Raw genomic sequence first — 15,024 nt, 5'->3', positions numbered from 1 at the left:
ATATACTGTATATATATATATAATATAGAAAATGCTGTATTTGGATTCAAACGATGTATAGGGTAATGTCGGAATACTTAATTCTGCTCAATATTGACTGATAATTAATATTAATTATAATTATTATATTAATAATCATATGTTGATATTAATATTGAGCTTAATTCATTTCAACCTATTGGTTCGGCCCTCCACCATAGTCACGGTCTTTCATGTGGCCCCTCAGGAAAATGAATTGCCGACCCCTGGTATATACCATCACATGGCATAGACGGGATCACAAAAAAGTGCTAAACCTGTGTCACAGAAATGTCTCAAAGCTTAGCGGATGGAAGCACTTGTTAGAGCAATGGATAGAACCACAGATCACTGTGTCTTCCAGAACTGACAAAAACCCAAACTCTGCTTTTTATTAGATCAAGGTTATGCCCACAAACCTGCCCTTGGTGAGCTCATATGAGGGGCTGGTCATGGGATGTTCTAGGTGTTTTAAAAGTTTATGAGATCCCCAAAGTTTGAGATATTTTCACCCCTGGAGGTCCCAGGAGGGGGATATTGTTGTCAGGTTTCCTATCCAGATTTTACCTTGCTATAAAGATGAAACATGGCATGGATAGCATTATCCATCATATTAACTTGGAGGTGTTCGTCCGGCCTTACGGTGATGTGAGTGAATGGGTTATGTTGTCCCTTCGCTACGATGCAGAAAATATATGTCCAATTATTGTCATATCTTTGCAAAAGTGTGCATTACGATATTTAGCAGCAGCTGAGTTGTGTGTTATGAGGCTCTGCAGCAGCTGAGTTGTGTATTATGGCGACGAAGATGAGGCTGCAGGGAACATGTGGCAAGGTGAGTGGTGTGCGTATGTGTTTGAAAGGGCAATGATGGGGTGGTGGTGGAAAGGGCAATGATGAGGGTGGTTGGGGACAATGCAATCATGGAGCTGGTGTAATGGGCAATGATGTGGTTGGTGGGGGATAAAGCAATGATAGAGGTGATGGAAAGGCCATTGATGGGGGTAGTGGGGGAAAGACAACGATGGAGATGGTGGAAAGAGCAATGATAGGGTGGTGGGGGAGAAGACAATGATGGGGTGGAAGGGGAGAACAATGATGGAGGTGGTGGAGAGGGAAATGATGGAGGTGATGGGGAGGGCAATAATTCGGGTGGTGGAGTGCTATGATTGGGGTGGTGGAAAGGGCAATGATGGAGGTGGTGAACAGGGCAATGAGGGGGTGGTGGGGAGGGCAATGATGGGGGTGGTGGAGAGGGCAATGATGGGTTTGGTGGAGAGGGCAATGATGGAGGTGGTGGAGAGGGCAATGATGGAGGTGGTGGAGAGGGCAATGATGGAGGTGGTGGAGAGGGCAATGATGGAGGTGGGGGAGAGGACAATGATGAGATGTGGGGGGAGGAGGACAATGATGGAGGTGGGGAGAAGGCAATGATGGAGGTGGGGAGAGGACAATGATGGGATGCGGGAAGGAGGAGGACAATGAGGAATGTGGGGGATTATGATGGGAGGAAGGGGACTTATAATGGACTTACAAACAGGGGGAGGTGAAGGAAGACGTTAGATATAGATGTAAAATGAATTGGGTGGTGGAGGAGAGTGTCAAGCCCCTGATAGTGTCCTCCCCATCTCAGAATTCATTGTGATGCTATCAGGGACTTACCGTATATACTCGAGTATAAGTTGACCCGAGTATAAGCCGAGACCCCTAATTTTACCACAAAAAACTGGGAAAACTTAATGACTCGAGTATAATCCTAGGGTGGGAAATGCAGCAGCTACTGGTAAATTTCAAAAATAAAAATTGATACCAATAAAAGTAAAATTAATTGAGACATCAGTAGGTTAAGTGTTTTTGAATATCCATATTGAATCAGGAGCCCCATATAATGCTCCATAAAGTTTATGATGGGTCCCATACAAAAATATGCCCCATATGATGCTCCATAAAGTTTATGATGGGCCCCATAAGATGCTTCATACAAAAATATGCCCCATATAATGCTGCACAAAGGTTGATTAAGGCCCCATAAGATGCTCCATAGATACATTTGCCCCATATAATACTGCACAAAGGTTGATTATGGCCCCATAAGATGCTCCATAGAAAATGTGCCCCATATAATGCTGCATAAAGGTTGATCATGGCCCCATAAGATGCTCCATAGAAACATTTGCCCCATATAATGCTGCATAAAGGTTGATTATGGTCCCATAGGATGCTCCATAGAAAATGTGCCCCATATAATACTGCATAAAGGTTGATTATGGCCCCATAAGATGCTCCATAGAAAATGTGCCCCATATAATGCTGCACAATGGTTGATTATGACCCCATCAGATGCTCCATAGAATATTATGCCCCATATGCTGCTGCTGCGATAAAAAAAAAAATGACATACTCACCTCTTATCCTGAGTAGGCGGGGACACTTGCTATATTCACCTGTCCCCGTTCCACCACCGCGCGCCGCTCTGTCTTCCGTCTCTCTGCAGTGACTGTTCAGGCAGAGGGCGGCACGCACACTAAACACGTCATCGCGCCCTCTGACCTGAACGTCACAGCCAGAGGACGCGGAAGACAGAGTGCGGCGGTGGATCTGGGACCGGTGAATATCACATGAAAAGGGTGAAACTCGGTCAAAGGAGCGATGAAAGGAAACTCTGACACCAGAATGGGGTTAAGCCACAACGCGTTTCAACGGAAGTACCGTCTTCATCAGGTGGACAGAGTGCGGCGGTGGATCTGGGACAGGTGAATATCGCATGGCTCACCTTCCCCCGTCATACTCACCCTCCCGGCGCAGTCCCTGCTTCTCCGATGCGATGGTCTCAGACGCCGGCAGCTTGTTCCTGTGTTCAGTGGTCACATGGCACCGCTCATTAAAGTAATGAATATGCGCTGCACCCCAATGGGAGTGGAGTCGCGTCCATATTCATTACTTTAATGAGTGGTACCACGTGACCGCTGAACACAGGAAGAGCTGCTGGCGCCTGGAGACCATCGGAGAAGCAGGGACATGCAGAGACCATGCTGGGAGCAGGTGAGTATGATGTGACAGATGCCACTTCCGCTCCCCCGCCGATCCCCTGGGACAATGACTCGAGTATAACCTGAGAGGGGCACTTTCAGCCTAAAAAAATGGGCTGAAAATCTCGGCTTATACGCAAGTATATACGGTATTTATTGGATAGTGGGAGAGGAGGTGATAAGGTGCATAGGACACTTTATAATGAACTGAAAGGTGGGAGAAGACGCTGTAAGGGACTTGTAATGAATTGGGAGGTGGCGGAGGATGCTCAGTACCTGATGGCGACTTCTCCCACCCCCAAATTCATTTTGATGCTATCAAGGACTTATAATGAATAATGAGGGGACAGAGGACAGGGACTAAGACTATGTGCCTACGTTCAGGATTTGCAGGAGAAAAATTCTGCTGCATATCATAATGTGTTGGCAGGAAGAAAGTTGTGCAAAATACATTTATTTTTTTTCCACATTTTTGCCATGCTTTTGTTACGTATTTTTCCCCATTAGTACGGGTGAAATATGCTTTAATGGTGTGTGGCTAATAATGTATTAATTGTGGGGAAACTATCTGTATTTGGTGGGAGACACGTATGTATACAATGTGACCTTGTTATTTTCATGGCTGCAATGATCATCGTGACAAGACGAGTCGTGGCTGGGAGATGTCGACTTGAAGGTCTGACCAGATGGAGAAGAAAAAGGAGAAAGCTGCTCTAATCAGACGAGATGTCAGTGGTAAGTGCCTGGATGTAGGTATTATTCTGAATCTGCACTGTGTGACGTGCAGTGATAATGTTGTTTTGTAAAATCAATTATTCTACATTCTCACATTTGTACAAAATGTCTGTGTGTTTCCAGGTCTTTTTATCAGACGGCACATGGACTCATAGAGTTTTATAGGTCCATTCACACATACATGAAAATCACGTATCTGAGAATGAGATCCTTAAGGGTCAGAGAATGTTCTGATCCGATTTTGAGGATCAGCATAGGATATGATCAATGCGTCTGTAATAGTGGGCAGAACACCGACACTGCACACGGATACAGGAATGTAGCCTTATTTATAGCACAGTCCCTTAGTATATAGTGTACTCACTTATTGTGTATAGCACAGTTCCTTAGTATATAGTGTACTCACTTACACTGTGTTCCAAATTATTATGCAAATAATATTTCCTCATATTTTCTCTAGATTACCTATCTGAATTGCAGTCATTGTTATTTTCCAGTCATCTACTATTCTATTATAATTGCAATGTTTTGGAACAAACTGCCTATGAAAACAGCATCTTTTAAAAAAAAATAAACACTCAAATTGCATGTTCCAAATTATTATGCACAGCAGAGTTTTCAACCTTTTTTTTTATTTTGAACAAAAAAATGGTCAATTGTGAAGTTATAAGCATTATCAGCTTATTACAAAATGAAATCAAACAGTTTTCAAGTGAAAACTTTATTCTAGGTGATGTTACATTTGCACATAGGACCCCTTGTTCGAAAGAAGCTTCTGAACTCTTTCGTCCATTGAATTTGTCAGTTTTTGGATGGTTTCTGCTTCAATTGTTTTGCATGTGAACAGAATACCCTCCCAGAGCTGTTGCTTAGATGTGAACTGCCTCCCGCCATCATAGACACTCCTTTTGATGACACTCCAGAGGTTCTCAATGGGGTTGAGGTCAGGGGAAGATGGTGGCCACACCATAAGTTTGTCCTCTTTTATGCCCATAGCAGCCAGAGATGCAGATGTGTTTTTTGCAGCATGAGACGGTGCATTATCATGCATGAAAATGATTTTGCTGCGGAAAGCACGGTTTTTCCTCTTGAACCATGGCAGGAAGTGTTGTTTTAGAAACTCCACATAGATTATGGAGTTCATCTTTACCCCTTCAGGGATCATAAAGGGGCCGACAATCTCTCTCCCCATGATTCCAGCCCAAAACATTACTCCACCTCCTCTTTGTTGGCGCCTTAGCCGTGTTTTCATGGGGTGTCCATCAACCAGCCATCCTCCACTCCATCTATCTGGACCATCGAGCGTTGCACGGCACTCATCGGTGAACAAAACAGTTTGGAAGTCAGTCTTCATGTATCGTTTGGCCCACTGGAGCCGTTTCTGCTTGTGTGCTGTGGATAGAAGTGGTCGACAGGATGGCTTACGCACAGCTGCAAACCTCTGGAGGACCCTGCATCTTGTTGTTCTGGGGACGTTGGAGGCACCAGCAGCTTCAAAAACTTGTCTGCTGCTATGACAAGGCATTTTTGCAGCTGCTCTTTTAACCTTACGCAATTGCCTGTTGGAAAGAGTCCTCAATTTTTCCTTATCAGCACGCACAAGTGTGTGCTGGGAATCAGCTACATACTTCTTGATTGTGCGATGATCACGATGAAGTGTCTTGGCAATGTTGATTGTAGTCATGCCTTGACCTAAATACTCCACAATTTGTTACTTCTCAGCAGCCGACACATCCTTTTTCTTTCCCATTATGGCCAAAAATGTAGGCTGCTTAATAATGTGGAACAGCCTTCTTAAGTAGTCTTGCCTTTATTTGGACACACCTGCCAAACTAATTTGCACAGGTATCTGCAATTGCTTTCAGTGATATAAAGAGCCCTGACACACATCACCATCAATGAGTTTAAATGACAAACAAAATTTTTTTAACCTTATCACTCCTAAACTCTTTGTGCATAATAATTTGGAACACAGTGTATTATGTATAGCACAGTCCCTTAGTATATAGTGTACTCACTTATTATGTATAGCGCAGTCCCTTAGTATATAGTGTACTCACTTATTATGTCTAACCCAGTCCCATAGTATATAGTATGCTCACTTATTATGTATTATTATTATTATTTATTGTTATAGCGCCATTTATTCAATGGCGCTTTACATGTGAGGAGGGGTATACATAATAAAAACAAGTACAATAATCTTAAACAATACAAGTCATAACTGGTACAGGAGGAGAGAGGACCCTGCCCGCGAAGGCTCACAATCTACAATGTATAGCACAATCCCTTAGTATATAGTGTACTTGTAATGACATCGATGGTGTCACTGGCGCAGCCTAGGGGGCATTATCAGAGGGCACGGACCGAACGCAGGGAGTGGGGGGAACAAGGCACGCAGTGCACAAGGACCTGCATCTAAGCAGTGAGCACAGGACCTAGAACAAAGCAGTCATATGATGACAGGGGGCGGAGTCACCGCGTGTGGGGCCAGGGAACGCTGCTGGGAGCACGGAGTACAGGGCACAGAATGTAAACGTAGTCAGAGAGCCGAGGGTCAAAACCAGACGAGAGCGAGGTACCTAGGGATAAGACAGAGAGTATCCTAACCGACCACTGTGCTCTGCAAATGACTTTCGACTAACCTCTGCACTAATCTGTACATCCCACTCCCGACTCCAAGACTTCTCCCATGCTGCACCAGTCCTCTGGAATGCGGCCTACCACGTTCACTAATCAAAGTCATTTTATGTTTGTGTGTGTAGCCCATTCACTATCTCCATCTATCCTACACCCCCTGAAGATGGCTGGACCATCATTGTAAAAACATCATTGTAAATACACACCTGTACTTTGCATCTCCCCCAACTCATTGTAGATTGTAAGCCCTCATGAGCAGGGTCGTCTTATTTTGCTTTAATTATTGTATTGTTAACGTTGTTACTTATGACTGTTGTGTTTGAAACTGTTAAACTGTATAAATAAAGATTTATTATTATTATTAGAGTAAACCGAGACAAGCCAAGGGATCAGATAACCAAGAAGGACAGGGCAGTACAATGCAGGATACAGAGGCAAAAGTCAGGGGACAAACCGGGTCATGCACAGCAAAAGCTCACACGCACAGAGGCACAACAATTAAGGATGAGTAACCTGGGTCAGCAACCACAAACAGAGTAAAAGGAAGTATCACCGACACCAAACCCAGGAACTACCAACATTAAATAGCCGCCCCAGAACCAAAGAGAGGTGAACTAGAATTAACCCTGACAAGGATAGAGATGGACAGTACCCCCCCTCAGGTTTCCCAAGAAACCGGGCATGAAACAAGTGCACCAGACGATCGGCATGAACCTATCGGGCAGGAAACTAGGATCGGTCCACAGACCCATACCCCTTTCATTGCACAAGATACTGGAGGGAACGGCGGACCAACCGGAAATCCACGATGCGCTCCACCTCGAATTCCTCCTGACTATCCACTGACAGAGGTGGCAAAAGACCCAATGATGCTTCTTCCACAGCTCCCAATGGTTTCAGCAGGGCCCTATGGAATATATTGGGAATCTTAAAAGACACTGGGCTCAACCGAATCGCCACTAGGTTAACCACCTCCGTGATCTCACAAGGACCAATAAACCTAGGCCCCAATTTCGCAGAAGGAACCTTAAGCTTAATGTTCCTAGTAGACAGCCTCACTTTATCCCCAACCCGAAGGGTGGGTCCCACCATCCGTCTCCTGTCCGCAAAAATCTTAAACTTCCTCTGAGCCTCCCCAATATTATTCTGGACCTTCCACCATAAATTCCCCAAATGCTATACAGCTAAATCAGCCCCTGGGCAACCAGAATCCAGATGAGAAAACTCCCAAAAGTGTGGATTAAACCCATAATTACAGAAGAAAGGGGAGGTACCGGTAGAGTGGTTAACACGGTTGTTGAACGCAAACTCTGCCAAAGACAAGGCATTGGACCAATCATCTTGACTGGAAGTGGAAAGACAGCGCAAAATTTGCTCTAACGACTGATTGGTCTGTTCGGTCTGACCATTGGACTCCGGATGATATGCAGACGAAAAGGACAACTCAATACCCAGCCTTTTACAAAACGCCCTCCAAAACCTGGACACAAACTGCACACCACGGTCAGACACCACATTCAAGGGTACACCATGCAAACGATCCAGATGTTGAACGAACAACCTAGACAAAGTTTCAGCAGAGGGCAGTGCCACTAAGGGTACAAAGTGTGCTTGCTTAGTAAACCTGTCCACCACCACCCAGATGACAGTATTACCCTTGGAAGGAGGAAGATTGGTGATAAAATCCATGGACAAATGTGTTCATGGTTTATCAGGAACTGGCAAAGGCACCAATTCCCCGGCCGGACGGTTATGAGAGCTCTTAGCGCGGGCACACGCCTCACAGGCAGACACAAATTTCTTCACATCAGACGTAAATGATGCACACCAAAAACTCTCACAATGGCCTCACGAGTAGCCAAAATCCCAGAATGTCCACTCAGCGCAGAATCATGGAACTCCTGAAGGACTCCGAGTCGAAATTGAACAGGATCAATCAATTTTTCCACCGGCTTGGACGGGGGAGCCTGAGACTGGGCTTCCCGAATTTCCCATTCCAAGCCTGCCGACACATCAGCCACCACCACCTCGGGTTGAAGAATGGAGAATGGAGGTTCGGGGGGGAAACTGGATCCAGACTCCAAGACAAGGCATCGGCCTTCACATTCTTGGATCCCAGACGAAAAGTGATCGAGAACTGAAACCGAGAAAAAAAAGTGACCATCTGGCTTGCCTAGGGGTCAACCTTTTAACAGACTCAATATACGCCAGGTTCTTATGATCAGTAACTACAGTAGTGGAATGGACCGCCCCCTCCAAAAAATGCCTCCATTCTTCAAAGGCCAACTTAACAGCAAGAAGTTCCTGATTACCCTTGTCATAATTTCTTTCGGGGGAGAACGTCTTGGAGAAGAAGGTGCATGCTCTAAGCTTGGCAAAGTGGCGGGCCCCTTGGAAAACACCACCCCCACCTCCGAGGCATCAACCTCCACCACAAAGGGTTCAGATGGATCAGGTTGAACCAGAACTGGGGAAGTCATGAAGCATTGTTTCATGGTAAGAAATGCCGCTACCACTGAGGCAGACCAGTTCTTAACATCAGCCCCTTCTGCGTCAAGTTGGTGAGGGGCTTGACCACTTGAGGGAACCCTTTAATAAACTTCCGGTAATAATTGGCGAAACCCGAGAAGCGCTGAAGGCTTTTCAGGTCCCGCGGCTGCACCCAATCGATAACGGCCTGCACCTTTTTTGGGATCCATACGAAACCCCTCACTAGAGACAATGAACCCCAAGAAAGGCAGTTCCTGGACAAAAAAACAAGCATTTCTTTAGCTTAGTGAAAAGTTGGTTCTCCCTAAGTCTTTGAAGAACTGCCCGAAGGTGACCAATATGTGTGTGCTTATCAAATGAATAAACCAGAATGTCATTTAAGTATATAGTACAGACCAAAAGTTTGGACACACCTTCTCATTTAAAGATTTTTCTGTATTTTCATGACTGAAAATTGTACATTCACACTGAAGGCATCAAAACTATGAATTAACACATGTGAAATTATATACTTAACAAAAAAGTATGAAACAACTGAAATTATGTCTTATATTCTAGGTTCTTCAAAGTAGCCACCTTTTGCTTTGATGACTGCTTTGCACACTCTTGGCATTCTCTTGATGAGCTTCAAGAGGTAGTCACCAGGAATGGTCTTCCAACAATCTTGAAGGAGTTCCCAGAGGTGCTTAGCACTTGTTGGCCCTTTTGCCTTCACTCTGCGGTCCAGCTCACCCCATACCATCTCGATTGGGTTCAGGTCTGGTGATTGTGGAAGCCAGGTCATCTGGCGTAGCACCCCATCACTCTCCTTCTTGGTCAAATAGCCCTTACACAGCCTGGAGGTGTGTTTGGGGTCATTGTCCTGTTGAAAAATGAATGATGGTCCAGCTAAACGCAAACCGGATGGAAAGCATGCCGCTGCAAGATGCTGTGGTAGCCATGCTGGTTCAGTATGCCTTCAATTTTGAATAAATCCCCAACAGTGTCACCAGCAAAGCACCTCCACACCATCACACCTCCTCCTCTATGCTTCCCGGTGGGAACCAGGCATGTAGGGTCCATCCATTCACCTTTTCTGTGTCGCACAAAGACACGGTGGTTGGAACCAAAGATCTCAAATTTGGACTCATCAGACCAAAACACAGATTTCCACTGGTCTAATGTCCATTCCTTGTGTTCTTTAGCACAAACAAGTCTCTTCTGCTTGTTGCCTGTCCTTAGCAGTGGTTTCCTAGCAGCTATTTTACCATGAAGGCCTGCTGCACAAAGTCTCCTCTTAACAGTTGTTGTAGAGATGTGTCTGCTGCTAGAACTCTGTGTGGCATTGACCTGGTCTCTAATCTGAGCTGCTGTTAACCTGCGATTTCTGAGGCTGGTGACTTGGATAAACTTATCCTCAGAAGCAGAGGTGACTCTTGGTCTTCCTTTCCTGGGGCGGTCCTCATGTGAGCCAGTTTCTTTGTAGCGCTTGATGGTTTTTGCCTCTGCACTTGGTGACACTTTCAAAGTTTTCCCAATTTTTCGGACTGACTGACCTTCATTTCTTAAAGTATTGATGGCCACTCGTTTTTCTTTACTTAGCTGCCTTTTTCTTGCCATAATACAAATTCTAACAGTCTATTCAGTAGGACTATCAGCCGTATAGCCACCAGACTTCTGCACAACACAACTGATGGTCCCAACCCCATTTATAAAGCAAGAAATCCCACTTATTAAACCTGACAGGGCACACGTGTGAAGTGAAAACCATTCCCGGTGACTACCTCTTGAAGCTCATCAAGAGAATGCCAAGAGTGTGCAAAGCAGTCATCAAAGCAATAAGTGGCTAATTTGAAGAACCTAGAATATACGACATCATTTCAGTTGTTTCACACTTTTTTGTTAAGCATATAATTCCACATGTGTTAATTCATAGTTTTGATGCCTTCAGTGTGAATGTACAATTTTCATAGTGTATGAGAAGGTGTGTCCAAACCTTTGGTCAGTACTATGTATGTATATATATATATATATATATATATATATATACAATTTACATTTTACTCAAAAATATACCTATAAAGAGAAAAATCAGACAAACTGAACATTTTGCAGTGGTCTCTTGATTTTTGCCAGAGCTGTAGAGATTATATATATATATATATATATATATATATATATATATATATATATATATATATATATATATAATAGAAGGGGGGCCCAGACACACTTCTTGCACTGGGGCCCCCGAGCTGTCAGTGTCCACCCCTGCTTTGTATTATGAGGTTATGCAGAGACTGATGTGTGTATCACGAGGTCATACACCAGCTGAGTTGTGTAATATGAGGTCCTGCTCCACCAGACGTGTGTATTATGATGTTCTGCAGCAGCTGAACTTGGTATTATGATGTTCTGCAGCAGCTGAGGTGTGTATTATGATATTTTGCATACAAGCCACGTCAGTCAAATAGTCATTGACCCAGATGAATGAATCTGTGCCAGACTGTAAGGGTATGTGTCCACGGTCAGATTTGCTTCAGGCTTTGGTTAGGATTTTATGCAGGTAAAATCCTGACCAAAAATGCACCTGAGGTCACTGGCAGGTCACCTGCGGTGTTCCTGCGTGTTTTGCTCATTGTAGCAACATGCTGCGTTCTGTAAAAACGCAACGCATGTGTGTATTTGCGGGAAAAACGCATGCGTTTTTTAACGCATAGTGGAGTCGGGATTTCATTAAATCCCCTCCACTATGCTGTAACATCTGGACGCTGCGTTTTTGACGCTGCGGCTCAGCGCTGCGGCAAAAACGCAGCGTTTCCTGAACGTGGACACATATCCTAAGAGATAAGCAGCGTCGGCCTGTGCCGTGTCGCTTGTCTCGGTATAATCATCATTTTCTGGTATCAGATGTTTCTAGAAATATTATTTCCACACATGTCAATGGTAACATTTCCATCTATAATGATGGAGGAACTATCTGGGCTCTGATTAAACAGCAAATACACATTGGTTTTGGTAAAAGGGGCTGATTTGTAACTTTAAATTGGATTTTTTTTCCTCCTATGAATAAAGCTCTGTTGACATAAGCTGAAGAGAATCAGGAGACAGACGTTGCTGTGCAAGCTGCCCAGCTTCCCCTGTGGCTGTCTTTTCTTTGTAAGCAGGACCGGCTCTGTCATCGTCAGCCTGCAGCACTTACAATCGCATTTCAGCTGCCTGCAGCTTAGGAAACAATGGAAGCGGAGAAAAGGCTTTTGCTTCTGACCTAGAAAACCCAAGCTGGCTCTCAATGTGACTGAGGGAGTGGGCTCAAGCCGGCAGCTTTCTGGAGCTTTTCTGCATAATGTGCAAATGCAAATAAATCCCCCCTGCTTGTGAACAATGTCCAAATAGCGACATTTCACTCCTCTGTGCCTCATAATTCTAGAGACGGCATCGTAATTAAGGCGCTGGAATATTTTACAGTTGACTTTTTGGCACGGTGACCGGGCCACCGCTGTAGACCTTTCTGAAGATCGAAGCTGTAAAAAAAATCAAAAAGTAAGAAAACTCTCCTGCTAAAGTACATTGAAAATCAGTTTAAAGGGCCAGTGTACATAATACCAGTTTCCTTTTTGAACTTTTGTTTTTCCTCCCTTCCAAGAATCGTAACTTTTTTTTCAGCATAGCCATATGGGCACTTTTTCTTTGCAGAACAAGTTGTAGTTTTGAATGAAACCATTTATGTATGATGCAGCTTTAGCCCATCTTCTCTGTTTCCTGCTTGTGATAGGTTTCTCACTGACAGCTGCCACAAGCAGGAGGCTGGAGATTGTCAAATGCAGCATATACCATATATTGTACTGAAAAACAGGGGAAAAAAATGCACTTGTGAAAAAAACAAACACAATTCCATCATTGTTGTGTGGGTTTTGTTTTTATAGCTTTCATTATGCTGTAAAAATGACCTGGTAACATGATTCTCCAAGTCAGTTCAATTACAGTGATTCTAAAGTTAAGGTGTACCTCTCAATAATTGAACGGACCTGGAGAAATGTGTTACTAGGTCATGTCACACTGAGGGACTATAATCATATAATCACTATAATCATAGACATCTTCCTACAAAGACATATTCTTTGTCGCTGCCTTTTATTTTGATGGTCCTGAAAGGGGGATCCCCTTATTCTCCAAATTTCCAAAAAGAGCATTTGAAAATTAGTTTTATAAGAAACAACCCTACCTATCTACCTACAAGCTGCAGCCTCAACCCAGTATCTGCTACTTGAGCTGCAGATAAGGCCATCTTTCCTCCTCAGAGGGTGTTAAACTGTTCTCCCAAATGGAGACGTTATGTATATACCATATATAGCGTTTACTGCTAGCAACCCATATTTTAGATGGATGGACTCTTTAAGTGTCAGCTCCACCGTGCATCCAGCTCTGCAGCAGCTTTGTGTCCTCTTACATTGATTAGAAGCCTCTTACAGGATGATTTAGCTTCCTATTCCTGTCCTGATCTTCCATGTGCAAGCAAGAGAGTGCAGGGTCTGTACACGGCGGCAGTCTCCATTCTCTGCAGCTCAGATTGTTCCATGTAAATGTTCGATTTCACAACAATAGGACTGTTCTCTACTACTGCTGCTCGTAAACAATGGCGATGTTGTGGCAGATCTGACCAATGATAAGACATGTATGACTTTCCTAATAATGGCTATTAGTTCTCCCATGTATACTATTGGGACAAACATACTGGTTTTCATTCAGTCCCATAGCATTCTGACAGTTTTAGGGCACTGTCCAAGGATCCAGAGGCACATAATGCCCGTTTTCCCTTGTAGGAATGATCATCATCCATTCGTCACATCCTTGAAAGATTTTTTTCACCCTTGATTAAGAGGAAAGAAGTTCCTGCTTATTAATTATTGTATCATTGTCTTCCATATTACCTCTGAAAGTGCTGCCACTGTCTCCTATGGCTCAACCCTTCCCCCTGTCCCTCCTCTTCCTGGCAGCCAATAGTAGTGAAAAAAAACCTCTGCCTCCTCTCCCTCTGCCATCTCTTCCTGGCAGCAAATAGTAGTGAAAAAAGACTCTGCCTTCTCTCCCTCTCCCAGATCTTCCTGGTAGTCAATAGTATTGAAAAAAAAGTGTCACAACTCAATTGTCGGGTAACCCAGGACCAGGGGCTCCTTCCCTGTCTCTACTACTAGGGGGCGCCCTAGCTCGCCCTATTCCCTGGGATACTTCTGAAGGTGAAGAGGCTGGGCCGCCATCCCTGCCTTATTTCCTGAATTAATCCTCTGTCTGTTTTCTTCCCCTGCCCAGGGAAGCGGGGCGCTACTGTGCACGGCAGTACACCAATCCGACAAACAAGTCAATACAAACAATGGTAAACTGAAAATACCAGGCATACACATATTCACTCAAATATATTAGATAAATGCATCGGGGAGTGGACGACGGGGGAAAAAACAAAGTAAGATGAGGGATGGGAATTATTACACTTACAAACCACACAACAGTCACAGATAACTCCTCATATGAACTCCTCTCCTCCTAAACCATGCAGCATAAGCTAGCTATGACATGGGTTTGAATCAGGATCCAGATTATAAAGGGGATGGGAGTGGCTAACCAAGCTCAGCTGAGAGCTCATGGTCCCAGAGTTTCCAACATGGCCGGAGAACCACTGTTCTGCCAAAATAAATAGACACTATTTAAAAAGAAGGAAAAGTGCTCCTACTCCTGTGCTGAAAAGAAGCAATGAGACGCTGCGGTCTTCTGGCTCCTCTCAAAAAGACTTTGACTATTCTTGACATCTGCGCTCTACTTGGCAGCCATAGTGGTGAAAAAAGACTCCAGCTTCTCTCCTTCTCCCAGCTCTTCCTGGCAGCCAATAGTAGCGAGACAAGACTCCTCTCCTTCGCCCAGCTCTTCCTGGCAGCCAATAGTAGCGAGACAAGACTCTGCCTCCTCTCCCAGGTCTTCCTGGAAGCCAATCCCAGTAGGAGAACCCTGCTAATGATCTGGTATCAGGAAGCAAATGCTGATTTGATTCCTTCTCTAGTTTGTCACATATCGCTCTCAGCCATATACATCGGCCTATACCTCTTACCTTCTGTTTACTCCAAAATCTGTTACAATTCTG

The sequence above is a fragment of the Ranitomeya variabilis genome, chromosome 2 (genome assembly GCF_051348905.1).
Source record: "Ranitomeya variabilis isolate aRanVar5 chromosome 2, aRanVar5.hap1, whole genome shotgun sequence".
Classification (NCBI taxonomy): Eukaryota; Metazoa; Chordata; class Amphibia; order Anura; family Dendrobatidae; genus Ranitomeya; species Ranitomeya variabilis.
The sequence above is the reverse complement of the archived record's forward strand: the minus strand, read 5'-3'. Positions refer to the sequence as shown.